Below are 24,563 nucleotides of genomic sequence, written 5' to 3' on the forward strand. Positions count from 1 at the left end.
AAGCCATACCTCCTATCATCTGGCCCCCATTTGCCTTTTGAAGCCTCACCTTCACTGTCCCCAATACCCCCAACACCCTTCACTCCTCTTACTATTCCTATGCTTTTCCTACTCTGGGCTTCCCATCTGTTGTTCCCTCTCCTAAAAAATCCTTCTTCGTGTTTTCCCCCCACCCACCCACAACTCTCAAACTCCCTGGAAAACCCCTTTCTCCTCCTTCAGGTTCAGCCTGAACTTCTTTGGGAAGCATCCCTCAACCGAACACTTTCCACAGCCCTCCAGACTGAGCTTAACCTCTTCTGAGTTTCTGTCGCCCTGGGCAGACAACTCCTGGAACGCAAGTCACCCGGAGGCTGGTCATGACTGCCATCCGTATTTGTCCTCCCACTAAGTGGGGGCTCCTTGAGAAAGAGCCTTTGTCCCCCCGCCGCCAGCCACCCTGCCAGTGCCTGGTTCCCAGACGGTACCCTTCACAATATGGTCTATGCCAACAGTGCCTCTTAGAGCTTAATGCCTAACCCACACGGCTTACAGCACCGCTCTGCAGAACGCAGGGCCTGGCACACATCGCATGTTTCATAAATGTTTCTTGCATCACATTAAATAGTCCAAGAATTTATATATAGTCCTGTCGGCCCCTGAGGTACTCTTCTTCCACTACCATCCAGAGACGTGACAAATCAGAGGTTCAAGGTGGACCCAAGCTTCTCCCGAAGGAAACAGAAAAGACAAGCCCTGCAGCCAAAACATCATGAGAGAGAGGCATCTACACAGCTGGTGGCCCAGGTGAGGCACAGCAGAGGTCCTGAACCAGAGCCCACCCCAGGAAGTCCCTCAGATGACTTGGAGCCATACTCCAGGCAGGCGGATGTTAACTTTCATAGCTAAGGACACTTTGGGATATCTGATGAAAGTCCTGACTAATTGCCCTCAAAATGCATAAACACAAATTGTGCAAATAATTGCTGGGGTCCTCAAAGACCACCTATGGATCTTCAATGTCGACGTATGAATCTACAGGTGCTGCCTCTTGGACTCCTTCTCTGTTGCCTGGGATTCCACGCAGAATGCCAGGCTGCCTCTGAGAGAAATAGAAGAACACACAAAAAAGGACGATCTTCCGGCTAGAGGAGCGCAGGTGGGGCCCAGCCCAGAGGAGCCCACTGAGTCGCAGCCCGCCCTAGGGAGGGGAGTGTGAGGCGGGGATGAGGATGGACAGCTCAGACATGACCTGGGGTCCTCTTGACACGCCATGGCAACAGTGGCAGGGATCTCCTGTGACCCCGTCTGTGACAGTCTTGGCCCCAACCCATGCCAACCTCCCATCCCACAGCAGCCGGAGACTAAAGCAGTCCTTTGTTCCTCCCAGCTGCAGAGAGATCTGGAACATCTCCAAATGGGAATGGGCTTCATTGGGGATTCTGAAGGTCAGCAGAATTCGAGGTGGAGGGAAGTCCCCAAGTCTCTGAAGGGAAAGCACACAGCCTCTGGGATGGAGAGCAGGCAACAGGTGCAGCCCAGGAGACCTAATAAGGTTCACACTGGGAGGTGCCCACTCATGGGCATGGGGCCTCAGGCCCTGTGGGCAGAGACAGATGAGGCCAGGCATAGCCAACAGACACCTGTCTATCTTCCTGCTTGAGAGCACTCAGAGGGAACCCCCTGCCTTCTCAGAGACTGGACAAAAGAGAAATAAGATTCTTCCCAAGGCTGATGTCAACCTATTCACAGGTGGTTCTGTGCCCGTACAAGTGACCACTCTAGAGTCCCCCACAAACTTGCCTCTGTCGACTTGGGGGTGGGGCGGGGGGGGCACAGGAAAGAGAGAAGGTCCAATGGCCAAATGGGACCCTGGTCTAAATGTCAGCCGGAGGGCCCCAGGACGGAGAAAGCCAGCATGCAAACAGAAATGGGAACTAGAGCCCCTCCCACGGGCTGCTCCTGTCTCCCGCTGCTCCAGGAAGTCAGCCAAGCCAAGACGGCTTTCTAAATCCATGGAGATTTTAGCTGAAGGGTCTCAGGGGATCAGTTAATCCACTGCCCACCCCTCATTTTACAGAAGGACAGTGCCACTCAGCAGGCCCAGGGGATCCCCACACCAAGGTCACCCAGCACGGACAAGTTCAGTGCTTTCTCCTAATGGCCTTCAAGGTGAAGATGGCTGGAGTCTGGGGAGGGCGGGGCGGGAGGGAAGGCCTCCAACCATGGCCATAGAGCAAAGAACGGCCCAATATAATCCATGGGGCTTCATCAAGGGCTGATGACGGATGTGTCCCCAGGCCTTCCTCAGGAAGGACCCACAGTGCTTTCACAGATACCATCTGATTTGAATTCCTCCAGAGAGAGGGAGCAGGGACAGAAAACTCAATTCTGACCTTTATTTCAGACCCAAGGGACCAGGGCCTGGAGTGACCTGCCCAGGTCACAGGACGACCCACGCCTGTGGGGCAAATGTGAACTTGCAAGACCAGCCTCCTGACTCCGGCCTGGCCTTCAGCTCCCACGCCAGACACTATAAGCAGGGCCTGGCACTCCTACTCCGCGCCCGCAGCCTATCCGGGCACCAGATATCACAGGCGCTCGGGACAGTAAAAATAGTGCCCGAGTCCACAACAACCAAAGTCCTTCTCTGCCAGGCCAGGGTGCCCGCCCGGACACTCGGGGATCCCTGGCCAGGAGGATGGTCGAGCCACTCTAAGCCCTGCCAAAGTTGGGGCAAAGCCAGGAATGGGAGCCCGCGGGTGGCCCGCAGAGGAATGGTCAGCACTGGAGGGACCACAAAGCTCAGACCACAGAACGGGAGGGGGGTTGTCCTGGACACACATCCCACTAGGGGTGTCTCAGGGGCTCGCCAGGCTGCCACCACATTTCCTTCACCCACCACCCCATCTTCATCCTCCATGAGTCATTACTCCCAAAGACTGAGGCCAGCTCAGACACACTGCCTCCCACAGACTCAGCCACCCCCCCCCCCCCAGACCTGAGGTAGCAGCTCTTCCCTGTCCCAGGGCAGCGGAACCAGGAGGGAGGTAGCCAGGTCCACCCCCACCCACCTCCAAAGGCGCTGGCATGGGCCACAACCCCATGCAACCCCCACACACTTCCCGGGTCCAGGTCCACCGCAGATCCCGGTGCATAAGCCCAGCAGCCTCACAGCCCCAGGTTCTGTGGAGAGCCACCCAAGGACCCACACAAATGCCTAGCAGACACTCACCCTCTGGACAGAGAGGCAGAAAGGGGAGGAGGAACTGCTGCTCTGATTTGATCTCTGCTCCTTGTGCCTCAAGTTTCAAATAATTCCTCCATGGCTGCAGCCCCAAGGCTGGCTGTGTCCTGCTCAGGCTCCTGCAGACTGTCAGGGGTGGGAGGAGCCCGTGCCGCCTGCCTGCCCGGTCTGCACGCACCACCCCTCCCTCTGCTCACTCCCTCGCTCGCTCTCCCCCTCTTGGCCAGCTCAGCCCGCCTCCCTCTGGCTTGTAGGAAGCCAGTGGGATAAAACTCTGTCTGTAATTTCAGCCAGCTGGGTCCCCAGGGTTTCACTTATCATCCTGTAGCTATGCAGCTCTTGAATGACATCACAGTGGCTTCCCAAGCCCTCCACACGGAGTGAGGAGCCCCGGCCAGCCCAGCAACCGCCCCGGCACAGCCCGGCCCAGCCTGCCCCCATCCCAAACCCATCACAGCCCCCGGTGCCCAGGGCGGTGGGAAGAAAGAAGAAAGGGCCGGGGAGCGGAGCAGTCGGGATGCTCGCCGGAGAGAGGGAAGGGCCAGGGTTCCTACGAGGGTACTGAGATTTATTTCCTCAAATTTTTCCACATTTTTTTTCCATTCTCAGCAAATGAAAGGCAGAACAGATGACAACAATTTTCCAGCTGCTGAACAATAAGGTGGAAATCTTTTTTCCCCTCCCTCTCCCCCTCCTTCCCCCACACCCCCACCACGGGGTAGAGTCTTGGAGCCATGACACTTCCTTGGCTCAAAAAAGGGCAAGAAAAAAGAAAACCCACAAGCCCCTGTACTTCCCAGAGGTGACAAGAGGCCTGAGGAAAGGCACCGAGCTGTCACCCAGGCAGTTCTGGGGGGGAAGCAGGAGCCTCAAAGTTACATTCTCAGGGCAAAGCTTTGGATTCTGGCCCAGCAACCTTGACAATTCTTGAGGCCTGACTCTGGGAAGGCCAAATGGGACTCTGGCCCAGGACATCGATCTACCAGGCCCCCTAAGATGCCTCCAACTGACCAGCCATCGGGACTCAATTTGTTCCAATCTATAAAGACCAGGAATGGCAGAGAGGATAACTTCTCAGAGTGTCAGTGACCTCCACCTTCATCCCCAAGCACCCAGACCTGAAGCAGGTGCGTCTGCCAAAGCCGTGAGAGCTGCCCCAAGTCGCCGCCATGATCTGGCATGCCCTAAGAAGTGCCAGAAGTCTCTGGGAGCAGGACACCAGACTGTAACTCTTAGGCGCGCGATGTTAGTGCCTTATTTTCACATCGTGTGAATGTTCCACGCCAACTCCCAGAGTGGGTGAGACATGGCCTGGCGTCTGCAGCCAGCCCAGGGGGCACTTCAGGGCCTGCGGTCTCCTCAAGGACCTCAGTTAGTTTGAAACCCCAAAGTGCTTCTGCAGCAGCCCAACCCCAGTGCCCAGACCCTCCACAGCCAGGCCTGGGCACTGCAGGTTCAGCAAGGAGAAGCATGCCAGGTCCAGACCCTCGGCTCCTCCCTCTCCTGAGCTGACACCTCAACCCCGGCCCCCTCCCTGGCACCCACTCTCTCACTGCTCTTTTCTGAGAGTAAAGAAGAAAATAAGAGGAAGAACAAGTATGGCACTGAATGTCCTGTCTTAACCACATCTTTAGGGACAAGATGGGCGAGCACCCCCCACCCCCACCCAGTATCACAGACCTCACAGGAGTCATTAAGAAGGGGGAAAGGAGGGGCGCCTGGATGGCTCAGTGGGTTAAAGCCTCTGCCTTCGGCTCAGGTCATGATCCCGGAGTCCTGGGATCGAGCCCTGCTTCGGGCTCTCTGCTCAGCAGGGAGCCTGTTTCCCCCTCTCTCTCTGCCTGCCTTTCTGCCTACTTATGATCGCTGTCAAATAAATAAATAAAATCTTAAAAAAAAAAAAAGAATAGGGAGGGGATAAATGGATTTCCAGAACTGGGGACAGGAGGACTTTCGATCTTCCCAGCGCCAGGATGTTGGGAGATCACAATCCAGACAAACTCCTATGGTTTTCCTCCTACCTCTTCAGAGCCTCCTGGAACTAACCCACAAACCCCAGTTCACCCAGTTCCCACCGAACCTCTTGTTTATCTGTACCTGCGAATCCCAACAACACTGTTTTTATAAAATTTTGTCATTTAAAAGAAAATTAAAAATACAATAAAATTTCATGATTTTTAAAATAAACTTCAGTTCAAGTCGTTCTAAGCATCCGTATATCCATATACACCAACCAGGGTAAAATCTATACTTTTTTTCCCACTATGCATTAAAATAAATGCACCTAAAATCCTTTTACATGTAACTGTCAACGTGGCCAACATACTTTGGAAACACCACCACACCGCAGTCCTTGGAAGAAACAACCCCGTCCTATGGCGTTCTGCTCCCGTCCTGGGATTGGCTGCACCAGAAGCCAATTGAGAGACTCTTACAAAAACCCTGACCCCCTGGCCCCACCCAAGACCTTCAGAAGCAGAACTGTGAGAGGTGGAGCCTGGGAAATCTGAATCATAAAACACTCCCCAGCTGAGAACGCAAGGCACCCAGGTTTGGGGGAAACTGATGCTAGATGTGCTTAACTATTTTCAGTTATGGGGAATCTTACTATTGCCCCAAAATACCCATTTCATCTTTCGATGCTGTAACAAGTAGATTTCAGCACCCTATTTTTTTTTTCCACTAACTGGCTGTATGGTGCCCCATGGGATGGCTCAGACAAGCCAAATTTCTGCCACATGAGAGCTCTTTAGATACTAAACGTGGTGTGCACGTCCCTCCCAAGTCTCTCCTGGACCCAACCTGGAGTCCTTGAGCCCACCACACCATACCCTCCCTTTGCTTCTCTTTCTTACCTGAGCCCTTACTTCCAGCAGATTTTATCCCTCTGAAGCAAGGGACCCACAAACAACAAATTTGGCTCTCGGACTGGTAAGGAGCCCCATAAGCCTATCACCTCCCACTTTCTGGACACCATACCTTTAATAATGAGGCCTAATGTTTATACCCAGCCCTACTTGCTCACATCACTTTAGCACCTGTCAGGGACACAGTGGCTAAGAACACAGGCTTAGGCTGTCAAGCAGACACCGCTTTGAATCCAGACACTACCACTTACTAGCTTAGTGCAACCCTGGGCCTATTCCTTAATTTTTCTGAGCTTTAGTTTCTTTATCTGCAAAATGGGTACATTAATATTTTTATTTCAGACGGTACTGCAAAGACTGATAAAACGCAGATAAAGCATGGAAAGATGCTCTAAATGAGGCGGCCACATATATACAACTATGCCCACGACCTCTGTTTCCCCCTCCTTGTTCCCGAGCCCAGCTCCACCCTGAGCTGCACGTTGGTGACCCTGTCACCCTGGGATACAGATGCACACACCCGATGCTTCAACTTCTGGGCGTATCATTTGCCTCACCCTTTCCCTTTTCGAAAATCACAGCATCAGATGAAACAGCCCAGACTCTGAGAACATGATGCTTCTCACCTAATAAATACCAAGACTTTCCAGCTTGGTCACTGCTAAGAGCAGGCCAGATAAATGCCACCGCCTCTCCCACCTCCAGGGATGGCTTCCGCCTAGGACCATAGCGGGGGTGGGGGCACGGGGGTCCTGTACACAAGTAGGAAAGTACTGGGCACAGGGTGTGGTAGATCTGGTTTGAAAAAGGATATATGCAATTTAACCACTTTCTATTTGAGAAGAAGAAAAAAAATTTTTTCTCAAATACCTAGGGCGAAAATCTTTCTACATGGGAGATGCGTGAGGCTAAGCTTGAGAGGTGAAAATATTGTTCACTCTTCCCAGGTGGCTGGATAGGCCCTGTCCCCTGGGATAGCCCTGGGCAGGGCAGTTTCATGAAATGTAAGATCTAGAGCAGGGATATGACCTGGTGACCTTCTGGAGCCCCTCAGGCTCAGTAGTACTGGAGCCCCAGATTTGCCACACAAGGCCCAGCTGTGGACTGCTGGCCCAGACTGATCCCTATAGTCTCAGCATGATCAACCCAGAGGACATCCGGAGTTCATCAAGCCCCCACCACACACACCCCAATGTGGCCAAGACTCAGGGTGGAGAAGTTTCCAAGCCCTGCGTATTGGGTCAGGACTGGAACAGAGACTAACCACCCAGGAGCAAAATGGCGGAGTGTTTTGGTTTTCAAGCGGCGGACCCTGGAACAGAAAGAGGAAGCGGGATAAGACAAAAGGGCTTGGCTTTCTCACCCTACACACCGCAGAGCTAAGAACCCAGAGGCAAAGGGCTGAGGGAACAAGGAGGCCAGCGGTCCTCCCCCAAAGTGATGTGTCCCCCCAGAGAACGTGGAACCATGTCTGGAAATACTTGGGGCTGTCTCATCTAGAAGAAATGCTATTGGCATCTGGTGGGTGGAGATGTTTCTAAACATCGTACAACACAGAGGGCGGGGTCTGGCAACAAGCAACGACCCAGTCTGAGTTCAAGTGTGCCACCGCTGAGGTGTCGTGAGCCAGCCTGAGGGCAGAGGGAGTCTGGGGCGGGAGAGACAGAGCTCGGCACTGTGACTCAGGAGTCCCGGTTTCCGGTCTCCGCTGCGCCACTAACGAACCACTTGACCTTGGGTAAGTCATTTCCTTTTCCTGGTCCTCGGTCTCCAAAACGGTAGGGATGGCGAGAGAAGAACAAGACGAGCTCTGAACTCTAAAATAGCTGGTTCTACGCAGAACCACCGGAGGAGAAAAGCAAGGGTGTGCCGGGTGTTAAGGTGTTGAGTGAATGTCCGGTGGGCGAAGGGGAGCACGTGGAGACGCCGCTCCCCGGCGGGGTGGGATGCTGTGTGTGGGACCTCCTTGGGACCTCCTCCCACCTTCCAGCCCACGGGAGAGGGGAGGCAGGGCTCACCAGAAGCTTGGGGAGATGAAGAAAGGGCAGGTTCTGGGCACCCCTCCCATGGCCTGGGCCTTCCAGGGTCTCCAATTGTCCCCCAACCCAGGGCCCAGCTCAGAAGAGCATTCCCCAAGAAGGGGGCAAGGGCCAGTGTGCCAGAGGATCACTAAGGAAGGGAACTGTCAACTTCCAGGCAAATTTCCGGGTGGGACAAAGGTCGGGGGCATACCCACACACCTCCTCCTATCTCTCCCCACTCACCGCCTCCCGAGGCTCGGCCGCCAACTAGAAAAGGATGGAGGGAAATGGAGAGAGGGCTGCGGACCTTGACCCAGGAAGGGCCCAGGAAGAACGGGAGCCTGTCCCAGAATGGGGACAGCAGGTTCTATACTATGGGTCTGCCCTTCGACGAACCCTCTCACGTTTGCTCCCACAAGTGCCTTTCAAGGGCAATACCATCATGCCCATCTTCCTGATAAAGAGACTAAGTCTTGGACGTTGCAGCTTGCTTCAGAGCACACGGTCAGAGTCTGACTCTGACATTCAGGCTCTTTCTGCTTCCCAGAGAGGAAGAAGGAAGGAGCACGAGGGGCAAAGGGTCAGAGCCGGAGCTGGTAGAATCCAGCAGGAAGAAGGGAGTGAAGAGGGGCAACCAACCCCGATGCTGGCTCAGAACTTGCCCAAAACAGGTGGTCCCCTGGGGCCGCTGTTCCCATCTAGGTGGTCCCCTAGGGCTTTTATGCACATATCCTAATGATGCTTCCAGGGCTCCAAGCATGTCTGGCAACTTGTAGGGAGCTGCTATAGGGCTGGTTCAAAACTCATGCAAAGGAACCCATCTCTGCACTTACGGGTCGATCCCCATTCCTGACCCCAAACAGGCCCATTAGGTACCACACATAACTACCAGTTATTGGACTGGCCATGCAGTTTGATAATTGGAGCCTCCATCAAACACCACACACTGTGCGGTGTGCAGGGGGGTAGAGGTCTGTGTGGGTCTATGAATGGGTGGTGGGTGTCTGTCAAGTGGGGGATCTTTGGGGTTCTCTGCACAGGTGGTGAGTATAGGCAGAGGGGTCCATGTGGTTCTACACCTGAATGCGTATGGGTATGAGTGGCAAATCTGATTGAGTCTCTGCTTCCTTTCCCAAATGGGCCCATCCATGTGCGTCAGTATAAGGAGGCTCACATGGGCATCTCCATGGGGGTCGGCTAGGCAATGCACATGAGCTCACGCACCTGACCCGGCATGGGCCAGAAGCTGGCCATCCCCGCTGCAGAGGGACCAGCTAGAAGTGACCCTCCTGACCCACAGAAGCTACAGAACCAGGGGGTACAGGCCCAGACAGGACCCAGAAGCCAGGGCACTGCCCCCAGGCTTCTTTCTCTCCTTGTGTCACATGAAGAGCGCCTGCCTGGTTCTGGAAGGTTTGCAAGCAATGCTCAGACAGAGGGAGCGGGGGCAGGGAGGCAGGAAGGGAGAAGAAAAGATCTGAGCAGCTTTGAGCTTTCATATCAAAATCTGATCTCACTGCCCCTAGAGAAGGAGGAGGACAAACATCAAAGAACACTTTGCTGCTCGACAATTTTTAAAGCTATCAGAGCAGCCCAAGGCAAAGTCTCTGACAAGCATCAGGGCATTGACAAGCCATAAGGATGTGAAGGGTTGGTTGGTCCAGGATAAGCAAGGAAGTCGGAGCTCCTGGAGCCCACCCACTACAGCTCCTGAGCTGCTTCCCAGAAGAGGGAGTCCCACTGTGGCCTGTATAAAGCCCCCCAAGGTCAGACAGGCCCTGGCCCTGGAAGGTAGGGGAGAGACCCCAGCAGGTCTACCACTGGAGGCAGGAGGACCCACATCCCTGCCAGAGAGTCCTGTGCTAGCAAGTAAGGCTTGAGCACAGAAAGGGAGGGGCAGGAGAAAAGGGCGCTTGGGGCAAGACTCCAGAGTCCCCTTTGCACACAGAACCTTGCTGGGGCTTTGTTGGAACGCTCTAGAATTTGCCTTTTTCCCCCGCGTCCATCACTGTGGTCACTCATCCCATTTAGACAGATGTGTGGGGTGGAAGGAGCCTCAAAAAAAAAATCCAGTCCTGCCACCAGTTCTCGTTTCTCATGACCCTCCAAGGCAAGACAGTTCTCCAGGATGTCGGATCTCTCCATCCGGTCCGCTGCAGCCAAATCCCACTCTTTCCCACTCAGTCAGTCCTCATATCCCTAACTGGCCACCACACAATGAACAGACCTAGAAAAAGGCTGTCTGGTAGCAACAGCAGTTGCCTGGGAGTCAGGGGGCAGAGTACTAAGGAGTGCTCTTAAATGGGCCTCAGTGTACTCCTCTGTGCAATGGGAGAGCACAACCAGGTGACCCCTGAACTCCTGGTCAACACCAGATGCTCAAAGATCCACCTCCGAGAAGAGGCTCAGCCAGGCACGGAGCCTGGTTCTCCTCTTCTGCTTGCTCCAGCCTGGGGGGCTCCAGGCTCCAGGCTCCAGGCTCATCTGAGGTTCTTCCTGCGGCAGCCCCAGGGCCCCCCCGGGGGCTAGAACAGAAATAGTGCCTTACAGGAAATCTGGAAGTACACGCCAGGCTGCAGAGCTCATGAGGACCATGCTGGGCAGTAAAGACGTTGATTTATTTTCATCAGTGAAATGCCGAAACCCAATCCCCAGAGCAAGCTGACCCAGCAGACAGCAGCAGCGGGGAGCGCCCCACCAGGGAGCAGAATTAGCCGGATTGCAGCCTGCCAGGTCTCACCGCAGGGGCTGATGAGGGGAGGGACAATGGGGGGGGGGTGCAGCTTAGACCTGTGACTCCAGGTCCCTCAGGAGGGCCTCCTCCCAGCCTGCTGCTGGCAGGCGGGGGTCTCCGGGATGCAGGTGCAGCAGCTGGCAGAGTTGGGCAGGCAGACTTTCCATTTTAACTCTTGTTTTCAGGAGCCCCAAACCCCAGGCTGTGAGGTCCACATGCCTACTTGTGGGGGGCAGAGGGCAGGGGCCAGAGCTCTTCAGACCCCTGCCCCTGCGAAGCCATGGTGAGAAATGAATGGTGGGCATCAGAATCCCAGCTCTATACCTAAATGGCTGTGCAAACACTTGCAGGTTACTTAACCTCTCTGTGCCTGTTTCCTCACCTGTGAAATAGGAACAAGACTACTCAGCTCACAGTAGGGTCCTGAGGAGTAAAGGGAATAATGGGCACCTCAAAGTGTCCCACATACGGAGGGTACATATAGAAGGCAGAGGTGGCTTTTCCTCCTAGTCCCTAACCAAGTCGCTGGTGGGGAGTGTCAATCACTAGAACCCTTACAGAGGCCACTTTGACACTATCAGAATGATACACACATATATTCTTCACCCCATAATCACATTTCTACAAATTCCACTTCCACAGATAGAGTTGCACAAACAAAAATGGTGACATACAAGGTTATTCTCTGCAGCATATTTGAAAATGATGAAAGACTAGAAATAAATGTCCACATTACTTAAATACAGTGAAATAAAATACCAGTTAAATAAAACATAGAACACCCGTGCACTGATGCATCTGAAGGGGGTAAAACGGCTCTTTATAAGCTATTATGGAAGGATACCTATGCCACACCTTTAGATGAAAAAGTTCAAGATATGAGCCAAATCCTCGCAATGGCTACCAGACCCCGCAGTGACCTGGTCCCATTACCTCTGACCTCACTGCTTATAGCCTTCACTGCAGTGACACTGGCCCCCTCGTGCTTCCCAAGCCTATGTTTTGGGAAAGCTGCTGCCTCAGGACCTTTGCACTTGCTGCCCTTCTGCTGCTGTAATGCTCTTCCTCAGATATTTTCTTGGCTGACTCTCTCACCTCCTTCAAGTCTTTGTTCAGATATCTCCTCCTCAGTGAGGGCTGGGCTGATCAGCGTTTTTAAAAATTTCAACTTACCCTCAATTCCCCCCAATCACACTTACTCCACTCTATTTTCTCCCAGAGTATTCATCACCTTCTAGCAAGCTCTGTCGTTTACTCATAATGTCTTTAAAAAAACTTTTTCATTGCCTCTCTTCTCCCACTAGAATAGAATCAGACAAGGGCAAGGATCTTTGTTCACTCGCTCATTGCTGTATCCTCAGTACCTAGAATAGTGACTGACACATTGTAGGCCTTTGGTGACTATTTGTTGACCAAGTAAATGTTACTAAGGCTAGTCCATGTACCAAAGAAAAAATGCGATTTTTTTTCTTTTTTCCTTGTTTGTCAGTGGAGCGGATTCAAGGTTACCCTTACCATCATGTTATTCTCACTCTCCTATACTCTGTTTTCTCCAAAAAGAAGAGAAAGAAGAAACATTAGGGCTGTGCCAGCAGTCACCATAACCCATAGCCTGGACATTGTGGAGGACTGGTACCGGGGTGGGGGGCAGGGCCCATGGAGGGGAAGACCCTGGAAAGACCCTGGGAGCTAGGGCCAGCTCTACCCCCAGCTATCAGTGTGGCCTCCACAAGTCCCCCAACCCCAGAGCAGAGGGAGGAGCTCCCCCACGGGAATGCGGCCGGTGTTTGGAGGGAAAAGGTTTGGACACCTGCTCCATGTGGTAGGAAGAACCCTGGACATGCAGTCAGAGGCCAAGGTTCAAAGTCCAGTTCCATAACCACGATCATCCAAAAATGAACTGACTTGCACTCTGGGAAGCATTTTATAAAGTAGCCCCCAAGGTCAGGTCATGGTATCAGTAACAACAAACATGAACCGCTGACTTAGTGTGCATAGACACAGACACAGGCACCTGCAGGTGACCTCATGTAATTCTCAGCCCCAGAACGACACGTGCCATCCTTGTCCTAACTTACAGGTGAGAACACTGAGGCTCAGAAAGTTCAACAAAAGGCAAGAGGGACTCACCCACTGCGGGATTCTGTGTTTTTTCTGTGTGTGATTTTGTCCTGTCTTTTCTCTGACTCTCCTGGTTCGCCACCCCCTCTGCACCCCAGTATGAGGCCCCCCGCCGGGCGCTCCCCTCACCCTCACCTCTACCCCTTCCAGCATCCCACCTGCCCACCCCAGGATGACAGAAGTGGTGAGAGTGAGGTCAGTCTGAATCCACCGCTCCTCTTTCCCTCCGCTAGCTAGGCTTGGAGCAAGGTTGTTTTTCCATTTCTAGATTGGAAAACAATTCTGCTTTCCATGCCATACCCCCTCCCAGACTCGGTACAAACGCAGCCCCTCTGCAGAGTGCCACCATCCCCAGAAGATGCTTCTCTCCTGAGAAGCCGTGGCCCCTGGCCACGGAGCACAGTGGCTGGTGCCACAACCCCTCCTGCCTTTATCGGCAGGCACGACTTTCTACAGCGTCTCCAGCACTAGGAGCCAGCACAGGGCCCACCACCTAGGAGGCGATCGGTAAGGATTTGGGGGGAAGAAAGGACACAGCAAAGGAAGGGAGAGAAGGAAGAAGGGAAGTAAGCCAAAAGGGATGATGGGTGAAAAGCAGCCACCTTTGGGGAAAAAACAAGATCTGATTAGTGGAAGCATCAGTGTCTTTCCTTGCACGTGGTTAGAGTCGGTATCTTGGGGTCTTGTGGGCTCTAGCTACTTTACACTTGTCTACAGGTCCAGCGGGAGGGGGAGAGGGGAGGAGAGTGCCCTCCTCCTGCCCTGCCTAGAGCTCGATATTTGAGCCCGGCAGGAGGGCCGACATGCAGTCCAGGCCACTGGCCAGGAGCTCTGGTCTGCTCCGAGTGCAGCTCCGGCCTTCCAACCTCCACCTGATGGCAGAGATTACAGAGGACCAAAGGCACATTCACTCTGGTGGGTATTGGTTTACTGAATGTTCCATGGGCAGACACTACTCTCCTGGCCTGCCAGCTGCCTTGCAGAGAGCCAGCGCAGCGTCTGAGGGCATCAGACAAGCCCCGCCTCACCCCGCTAAGCAGGTGGCTGGCAGATGCTGGGTCAGTGGTGTCATCTTCTCTGCCCACAAGGTCAGGCCGACCTTGCATATGGACTCCCCCCACTTGGGGTATGAGAAGGCACCAGATCCTCCTTAGGAAGCCATTTCCTCCCTGCCTCTGTTACTATGTCTGTGCAGGCCATCCCACACAGAGACCCATCTCCCTTGCTTCTTGGCATTTCTGCCCAAGGATGCCAAGAGGACAAGGATCCAACCTCCCCACCACAGTTGATCCACTCTCTCAAAGCCAGGAAGTTCTACCAGATGGATAACTCAAACCCTTCCTGCTGCAGACTAAACCCTGGGTCCAAAGGACAAGACAGAACAGTGACAGATTTCTGCAGCAGCTGTGAATTTCTCCCTTTCTGCCCATCTCTGTCGCCCCAGCCCCTGCAGTCACATGCCAGAAGGGCTACCCTCTCCAGGTTAGAATTTCCCAGCAAGAATCATTCTGGCACCGAATACCAGCTTCTTGGTCAGACGATCACCCCTTAAAGCCCTTTGCTCAGAGGTAGGGGCAAAGGCATCACTGTGGGCCCCCGAGAACCTCCTCGTGAGTTATTTGGGACCACCTGTGACCTTGCATGCCTCTTTTCCTGCTTGCACTCATGTCTCACCCGAAAGGTCAGAAGGCAGGAAGGCCAAACCCTATGAAAGTATGTCAGGGGCAAATATACACCACAGGCCACACGTGTCCTTCCAGAGTGGACACAGGGGCTGTGTTCCCCTGCTGCCCAGCTGCCTCACTCCCAACACAAAGGGCTCACTTTCTGGAGGAGGCACTACCCTCCCTCCTCCTGCCTGGCCTCAGGGAGATGAAGGCACACGGGGACGTGGGGGGGCTGAGCCCCTGCCACCCAGGGATCCGAGACGTGGCCTCCCTCTCCGTGTCATAGGTAGCTTCTCTAGGCCAGCTGAAGCACCGACTCTAGGGCTGGAAGGAGATCAGACCCAGCAGCCGAAAGCATTTTGGGCTGTAGATAAATTATCTTTTCGATCTAGATCATTAAACGATAGGAAGCCAAATCAATCCCTGACTCTGGGCCCAGGGTCCCCATGCTGGAATCCTGCCTCCATCATCTATCTACACGGGACACTATCTTGGATAGAGCCCCTCGATCTCTCTCAACCTCTCTCCTGGCTCAGGCCCAAAGTCTGGAGGGTGAGAGGCAGGTGAGGGGACAGACAAAGGGGCTGTCTTGGCCAACTGCATCCCAGGCTTGGCTGAGGCCAAGAGCACGCAGGCCGGCCGGGGGCCCTCTCAGATGCTGTTCGAGAGGGCCACCTGTTGGGCTGAACCGACTTCTATGCTACTACCTGTTTTGTCGTCTATAAGGTGGGACCCCGCATTGCTACCCGATGTTAACCTGGAAGTATCGGAATCTCAGCTGTGATAGAGGCCCCAGGAAGACGAACGCCCCATGCCCGGATGGAAGGCAGGTAATCGGCGCACAAGCAATGCAGAGAAACACCGCCGGCATCACGAGCGGGAAGAGACGACACCCCACGGAACGGGAGAAAACACCCGCAAATCACTTACTGATGAGGGACCTGTTTTCAGAATAAAGAACTTACAACTCAATAGCAAACAGACAAAAAAATATATATATTTTTTTGTTTGTTTTTTTAGTATGCAAAGGTTGTGAATAGAAATTTCTCTAAAAATGGATCTCTAGTGCTCAGTTACCACATGAAAAGATGCTCAATATCACGAATCCTGAGGGAAATGCAAACCCAGACCACAGTGAGATCCTCACTGCGCCTCACGCCCGCCGGGACAACTTGGGTCCTGAAGGCAGGAGGCAGGGAGGACACGGATATACGGGAATCCTCAAGGGAAGGGACACGGTGTGGCCACCTCAGGAAACAGTCCGGCAGGTCCTCAAATGAGTAAACACATCGCGACTCTATGGCCCAGTAATTCCACCCTTAGATTATCTACCCAAGAGAAACCAAAACCTGGAGTCCACGCGAACACCAGTCCACGAACGTCCACCGCAGCTTTCTTTAAAATATCTAAAAAGTGGACACACAAAAAACGTTCGTTGACTGAGGTACGTAGGCCCAAAATGTGGTGTGGCCGGCAATGGGGGATTACTCAGCAATCTCAAAGCCCAGCCCTGACCCACGCTCCAGCAGGGAGGCGCCCTGAAAGGAACATGCCTAGTGACAGAAGCCGCGTGCGGGATAATTCCATTTACAGGAAATCTGCAGGACATTCCAATCTGTCAGGACGGAAGGGAGACGAGGCTGGGGGTGGGGGCAAGAAATGAGCGGGGAGATGGCTGCTGATGGGAGGGGGAGGGGACGCCCACGGCAGGGGTGGGGGGATCGAGGGGAGGGGATGCCCATGGCAGGGGGCGGCTGCCGATGGCGCAGGAGCGCAAAGGTTCCACAGTTATAGGTTATGGTGATGGTTGTACAACCCCAAATTTAGTAAAACCCACTGAATCGTGCACTTTAAAACAGGTATAGTGCCAGTATTAAGATATATCAACGAATACAATTTTATTATGTGATATTGGGAATATATGGTATCAGCTGTTATTTTTTTTTTTAAGAGCGAGAAGGCCGAAAACTGTTCTGCGGCTCTAAACTACGTCACACACATCCACGTCAAGGAGGAAAAGGATCAGGAGGGGGAGAGGCCAAGAGGAATTTTACAGAGTCTTGTTTTGCTGCTGGAGGCTTTTCCCATGATCCCAGGGAGTCTTGCGGAGCACGGAGCAGCGGGGAGGCAGAGCCTGGCTCAGGCCCAAAGTCTGGAGGGTGAGAGGCAGGTGAGAGGCAGGTGAGGGGACAAACAAAAGGGCTGCCTTGGCCAACTGCGTCCCAGGCTTGGCTGAGGCCAAGAGCACGCAGGCCGGCTGGGGGCCCTCTCAGATGCTGTCTGAGAGGGCCACCTGTTGGGCTGAACCGACTTCAGCAGGAGGCGGCTGCAGGGAGCAAGGGACACGTGGGCCCAGAAGGGTTGTGACAGTCTGCCTGAGCAGCAGTCCCCCGCCTGAAGGAAACACAGAAGGAGTAACTTGTGGAGAGCTCAAGGAGGGCCCCCAAAACACCCACAACAGTGCTGCAGGAGAGACACAGTCAGCATCTTTGACACTTCCAGAATCTTCCATTGGCAAAGAGCTCAGGAGTGGTCATCCACATCCACATCCACACACAGAGTGTGCCCAGTGGGCAGGAATCCCCTCCTGATTCCCACCCTCATTCCCTCAAGTCAGGAAAACCTAGTGAGCTGCCTCCCCCACACACATATACACACACCACCAGTGCCCAGCAGGAGCTGAAAAGGGGGGGAAAGAATGGGCTGACTGAAGTGCCAAGTCCACTGGCACTGGGCGCACTGTCAATGGACCAGAGGGTGGCCCCAACAGGCATGGGACTTGCCCTGGTATCAGGCAGGTGCAGGGACAGCACAGGACAGATTTAAGGTCAGTGGTAGACAGAGAAAGGGTCTAGATAACACCACCCTACAAGTTCTGCCTAGCAGTCACGAGACAGTAGAGCCTCCCGGTGAGGTGTAACCAGAAGAACGTGGAGTTGAGGGTGCTGGGCTCCAGGCAGGGACTAAGGCTCCCTATCATCTAGTCACTGGCACTGGCCTCATTATCATCTTTAGGGCTTTCGCTGAATCCCCCATTTGGAATCCATCCTCCTCAGTTCACTGATAAGGGAACTGAGAACCAGAGAGGAGAAGTAAATTTTCCAAGGTCACCCAGCAAGGTGATGCCAGAGGCAAATCTCCTGACTCCCAAGAGTGGGTACCCAGAAAAGGGGCAGCTATAGATGGCTCCCAGAGAGCAGAGGGGCCAGAAGGATGTGGACTCCTTCTGAAAAAGAAAGGGCTCGTATACATTCAAATAACCTCTCTCCTTCTCTCCTCCAGCACTTCAGTAATAATGATGATGATCACAATGACGATGACGATGACGGACACAAATTACCATGAGCATCGTACATACTGGGCACTCTGGATTTCACCTTCCACGTGCATTACCTCTTTGAACTGTAACATGAATCCCATGAGGAAAGTACTGCTATTTGTACCCATTTTATAGATAGAACAGTTGGGTCTCAGAGAGGCAAAGTGTCTTGACTGAGGAACATGGTTATCAACAACAGGGCTCGGCACCAGATCTTCTGACTCTGGATCCCACAGACTTCATCCCTGCCATAGATCTTAATCTGTTCCACATTACTTCTACTTTCTGTTTTCCAGGCACCATTTCTCTGCCCCCTTTGAAGCGTGACTTGCTTTGGCCAGTGAAATGTCACCAGAAGGAATGTGTGTCATGTCCAGGCAGAAACAGTGCTCACATCACAGCATCCGCTCCCCACAGCGGCAGCAGTGGTGGAAACAGCTATGGGTCGAAGCCACCGCCAGCCCGTCAGAGTAAATACGATGATTGCAGACCCCTTACCGACCCCACTGGACAGGCAGCATGGGCAAGAAATAAATATATATTTTTGTTTGTTTGTTTTTGTTTTTGTTTGGAGTAAGAATTTGGGGCTGTTTGTTACCCAGCAAACCAAGCCTCTCCTGACGCCTACAACCACCACTGAGCACACCGTACCCCACCGCTGCCCACCGCCGCTGCAAGCTCAAAAGATGGGAAGGTCTGAGAGGGAAATCAGTCGGTCCATCTTAACGCCTCCCAACTCACAGAAAGAAATAATGATTAAGCTCAAAGAAACAGAAAGAACCACTCCCCCAGTCTCCTCGTGTTATAGGAAATAAGGGCGCTCTAAAGAAAAGGAGTTACCAAGGGCACCCAGAACACACATCTCCAAGCCAATGTCTGTCTGGGCCTGTCTGTCTCTTTCTGCACGTCTCTTGGCTGTTTCTCCTTCTCACTCTCTGACTGTTTGCTGTGTCTGTCTCTCCCCTTCCCTCTTTCTTCTCTCTCAAAAAAAATAAAATAAGAATCAAACAATTCTTGGACAAGCCCAGCTCAGGAACAGTCACCGCAGACCAGCGGCCCCTGGCTGCCATCATGAAGGCTTTTCCCCAGCTCAGACAACAGACCTTGAGGAGGCGCTGGGTGTCTCACAGAACTAGAAGCTCGCCCCTGAGGAAGGGAAAGCCTCTCCTCACAGAGGCTGAGAAGCTTGGGCACAAAACCACACCCCCTTGTCACCAGTCCCTGGCTCTTGGGGGCCTTCCCACAGGGAAACAAAAGAGGGCCTGATGGGCACCACACTTAAGAAACCCAGAAAGGGATGGTTCCTGGTCACCCTTGCCATCCGTAGCCAGGCCCGGAGGCTTGTCCTGGTCTCCATTTTTTCTTTTTGGCCCTGAGCTGTCCGCTGCTGTGCCCAGCACGCACCCCTCTTCCCCAATACCCATTTAAGTTATGAGAGACCTCGAACAACTCAGTGTCTGAGGAAATGAGGGGACAGGAGAAGTGAATGGGGGGGGGACAGTGAGCAACTCACGCCTGGCCCACCCTCTGGGCTGCTCGGAGGTGGAAGGCAGCCCACAGCTCTTGGTATGGAACTCGCTTCCGAGAAGGCTCACCCTGGAACACTCTGGAGGAATTTGGAGGCTGCTCTGTGCAGCATAGGCAAAAAACACAGCCCCGCTCCCACCCACAGGGAGCTGGGATCTGGGCACGGGGCTTCAGAACTCGGGCCAAACAGCTAATGGGGCTCCTGGAGGCTGTGAAATGTGGTGTCAGCCAGAGCGCTGAGCTGGCAGGCTCAGACCAAACCAGAGAAAGACAGAGACAGCCTGCAAGGAGGCTGGTGGGGGGCCAGATCGCTTGTCCCCCCATCCGCCCTGGACCTTCTCTTCCCCCCCACCCCACGCCTCCCCACTCAGGACCAAGGCTCCAGGCATCCGACTACAGGCAACCCAGAAAACTCCCTTCTCAGTGTCATGGGCTGACGTGTTCCCCCGACCCAAGTTCCCCCCCACCAAGCCCTCAGAAGGGGGCTATATTTGGAAATAGGGCCTCTAAAGAGGTAATTAAGTTAAAACACAGTCACATGAGCGGGCACTGTCCTTATAAAGGGATCAGGACACAGACACACACACAGGGAGGACCAAGTGAAGACGCGGGGAGAAGACCGCCATTTACAAGCGCCAAAGGGACCATTGCTGCTGACACTTTGCTCCCAGATTTCCGGCTTCCAGAACTGGGGGAAAATACATGTCTGCTCTTGGAGCCCACAGCAGATTTTGTCGTGATGGCTCAAGCAGCCTCAGACACCAGCCTGCGGGGTTCCCAGGACAGCACTCCTCCCGAAGTAAGGAGTTCTGGAGAGGGCAGGTGCTCCCCTGCTCCCCAGCCACAGGTCCCAAGGCTCAGGCCCTCCTCTAGTCAGAAGGTTCTTGATATTGAGCTTCCATCTTTTATCACTTCCCCCTTCCTTCTGACCTGAGTATAGGGAGCCGTACGGGTCCCCGAGCATCCATGGTCCCAGCAGCCTTGGTCCACCACACACAGGCAATACTCCCTTTTCCCTCTATTTCTGGTTCAGTTTCTGGACTCGTCCGACATGAAACAGCCTGCCCCATGTGGCGGTGAGCTCTCTGCCATCCAAAGGTGTGAGACCTCAGAAAAGCATCCACAAGGATCACCCAAATTAGGGGGTTTGGGGCGCTAAATACGCTGAGCTCCAAAAGAGGTGGGGAGAAGCCAGAGTCAGAGCCCTGGATGCAACAGCAACCCCATGCCCTATGTCATGACCTCCTCCCCCCAGCACGACCACCTTCTTCACACATTGGTGTGGCCACTGGCACAGTGGGGTCAGTATGACAAGGAAGGAGCTGAGGTCATGCATAGTGGGGCTCCATGCAGGAGGGTTTCCTCTCCCTCTGGCAGGTCCCCGGACTCTCGAGCCTCGACCCTTGCTGTGACAGTAGGGCATCAGACAGGCTCCGTGACCAGCCCCAGAGAACAGAAGTCCCGTGGACTTTCTTCCCTCACTTTGCTGCTGAGACTGATCAGGGATATCCTGGGGGAGTGGGAACTTGATCTGGGAATGGGGGGCTGAGGGAGACGGGTGCGGTCATCAAGGAAGGGGTTAAACACACAGTAGCACAGACAGGGAAGTCAGGGGTTTCCTGCAGGAGCAGGAGGAACAGGGGGTAGAGGGCTGATGGCGCTCGCTGCAGGGAGGGGGCGAGGAGCAGCCAGGCCAGAGATCATCTCTCTCTGTTCCCCAGTGCCTGGCTCAGCGCCCCCAGCCTTCCCCTCGGAATCACCAGGCAGCCTCCAGAGGGACTGGCCTGGCCTTTCCCATCCCCTCCCTCACCAGGCCTGAAATAGAGGCGTGCCATTTCCAGAAATGGCCTCACCTCACCTCAGACACCCGCCCTATTTTGAGAGGCCATCCCTCACCAGGGCATCGCGGTGTGAGCATCCCCACACCCTCCTGGGGCGGGGGTGGGGGGAGTGGGGGGGCATGTAGGGACATCAAGGGATGCGCCTCAGCTGTTCCCTGCACTGGAGCCCAGCTAAGCACCTGCCACAGGGCCAGCCTGGTGGTCTCCGGGCTGCTGCGCCCCAGGTATTACGGCGTCCAACCCCTCCCCCACCCTGAGACTAGAGACAGGGCTCCTCTGGTCCATCCCGTGGTGGGAGGTGGGCACGAAAGGGGCAGATTCATCCAAGATCAGTGGCACCCGGGTGTGTCATGGGAGCCGGTACCCGGAATACAGGCATCTGCGGTTACCGAAATCGTGTGGGGGTTAGCACTGGTATTCCACACCCAGATTTGCTCTTTCCTGGCGAGGCGACTTTACACAGTTTACTGAACCCTATTGTGCCTCAGTTTCCCTACCCAGGCATGGTAACAATGCCCACCTCACAGGTGAAACAGTGACTCGCAAGGGATTGGCACTGTGGCTGGCGCGGAGCAAAGCCAGAGCGGCCTCCCAAGGCCAACGAGCCTCCCCCTTAGCTTTGTCTGCAAACGTCTGAGATGCTGGCCACGGTCACTACCGACAGGTCAGAGACTTCTGAGGAGCCACGACAGCTGCCGCCACAGCTCCTACCCCCGCAGAAGGTGCTCAAATTGATCTGTCAACTGAATCTCCCGTTCACAGCAGAGCAAATCGAGGCCCTGAGAGGATGGTATCTTGTCAGAGGATCTGAACCCAGGCAGTTTGACTCCAGAGGCCACATTCTGGACCCCAACACTAAACCGCCTTCCATGAAAATTGCTGCATTAAGCCAAGGACACCCCACGTCTGCAGAAGAGGAAATTAAGACCACAGGAAGGCTAAGTCAGGCCTTCAGTGGTAGGGGGCAGGATCCAGGACCTGGACCACACCCAGGCCAGCACGCCCTCTCCACCACTCTACTACAGCATCTCAGGCTTCGCCTACCTTTGCCCGTCTGTGACGTCCTCGGGGAGCAGAGAGAGCCCCCCCACCCCTGCCAGAGCCCATTCCCCTAGCCCTAGGGCCACTCCAGGGAGCTCCCTGGCACCTTGAGGCTCCAGCTGGAGTCATCTCTCGGGCACCCCAGAGTCTTGGAGGTTAGGCGCCCTTCCCCCAACTAGTGCCTGGGGAAACTGAGGCATAGGACTTGCCCACAACTAAGGAGAGAAGCCCAGATCTCCTATTTCCCTTTCCAGACCAAGAAAATTCGCCAGAAAAAAGAGCTTTTCTCTCTGAGCCCCAGAACCTAGAACCTTCCAGAAGTGCCTCCAGCCAGGAAGAAAAGCAGGACTGGAATAATGGTCACTGCTCCCGCCCCACAGCTGGCTTTCCTGTCCCTGTGGGGGAATGCGGCCTAGCAGCGGACATGCAGGCTCGGTCCCGGGGACCACCCCAACCACGGAGCTCCCAGCCCAGGCCAACCACAGCTGGGCCAGGCCAGGTCACGGAAGAGGACAGTAGAGCCTCCGTCTGCTTCCCCTGCCTGCCCTTCCCACCCTTCAGGCACGGGTCCAGCTTCTCAGCCTCCAGACAGCAGCCCCTCTGTCCCTGCAGGATGAGCTGACCTTTCACTGGCCAGAAAGTCCCACGGGTTCCATCCCCCTGCCTGAGGGAACGGATGAGGAGAGAGGAGGGAGGCAAGGGGCAGAGAAGAGCCCAGGGCTCACTCAGCCGCTCCTTCCTCCCCCGTCCTGCCTGTCATGGCTGCGGTCTCCCTCTGCCCTGCCGTCTGCCCCTTGCCTTCGCTCATGGCAGCGGGCCTGCCCCAGCCTCTCTTTTCCCCTTAACTATCTTACCTTTTGCTTGCCTGGCACTTTATGGTTTACAGAATATTTTGACATTTACCATTGTACGGAATCCACAGAAGGGAGAGACGATGGGGACACACCGAAAATACCTTGAAATTGCCAAGTGCTCTTGTTAAAAATGCAAACATCCCCAGGATGATGACCAATTAGGCTGGCAGCCACTGGTGGCTCAGAACTAATTCATTTCATCCTCTGCCTTCTCCCCCAGGCACTCAGCACAGCAGAGGGAGGGCCGGGGTGACGGGGAGGAGCGCTGGGGCAGGTGCGTCCGCAGAGTGGGGTATCTGAGCCCCTGGAGGACAGGGAGGAGGATGGGGAGGGCGGGGACTAAGGTAGACTTGAGGACAAGCCATTCACTTTGCAGGGCTGCCTGCCTGTAAACAGCATGCTCTCATCTAGGCCTAAATTCTAGCCCAACCACAGCCCACGGCCCACTCACTTTGGGAGCAGGGGGCAGCCAGTAGGCCTGGCTGTCCCTCACCCAGCTCTGCCCCAGGGCCCAGAGTCCCCAGGATGGCACACCCCCACCCACCCTAGGACCAGCTGCAGCCCGGAGCCTGGGAGCTGGAGTCCTTGAAAGGACATATCCTGGGCCGTGGGGTTAAATCAGAAGACCCTTCCTTCAAGGGGGCGTCTCAGTTATCCCCAGCTGAAACCCAGGGGATGGGCCGAGAGTCCAAGGTTCCTTCCAGCTCCCGCATGCTGCAGTCCCAGGACCAAATCAGAAAAGCGAGTCTATGCCAAACCCCAGCCAGGCGTCTCCAGGGCTCCTGGGCCCCAGGCACACTCACTTTTGGAGCCCCGCCCCGCCGCCCACATTCAAATGAACCACACAAACATATACAACCCACAGCTAACCGTCAAAGACTGAACTGAGTCGCTGCTGCCCACTTGACATAATGCTAGGTTTTGTAGCTAAATTAAACACGCATTAATTTCGACTGCGGCTTACTTTTCAGATTTTGGAGCCTATCGGTTTCCAGCTCTCAAACATTTTTGTTGGCTATTGATGAAAGCTTGCAGGCCCTACGTGCTGGGTCCGATTCCTAGTGCTCCGACCCAGGGGGAGTCAGGCCGCAAGCCTGGAGACATCTAAGAGCAGGTTTCAAAGACATCTAAAAAAGTGCTGCGTTTGCTGCACAAGAATTCTGTCAAGCTCCACTCAAGGCCACCTCCTCCAAGGAGTCCTCCCAGGCCACTCCAGGGCCATGCCAGCTCTTGAGAATCCCTCCCCTGCCAGTCTCAGAGTCCAGGCCATTTGTTCCTTAGTGGTTGTTCACCTGCATTCTTTAGCTCTGTCTTCATTGTTTCACACATTCCTGTTTTGTCTTAT

General features: G+C 54.4%; 1 protein-coding gene across 12 annotated transcripts in view; it reads right to left on the minus strand.

Annotated features, from left to right (window-relative positions):
- Positions 1-24,563, minus strand: part of TNS1 (tensin 1) — a 178,626-nt gene that overhangs the window by 49,870 nt on the left and 104,193 nt on the right. The window lies entirely within an intron of this gene.

The sequence above is a fragment of the Mustela erminea genome, chromosome 8 (genome assembly GCF_009829155.1).
Source record: "Mustela erminea isolate mMusErm1 chromosome 8, mMusErm1.Pri, whole genome shotgun sequence".
In the NCBI taxonomy this organism is placed as follows: domain Eukaryota; kingdom Metazoa; phylum Chordata; class Mammalia; order Carnivora; family Mustelidae; genus Mustela; species Mustela erminea.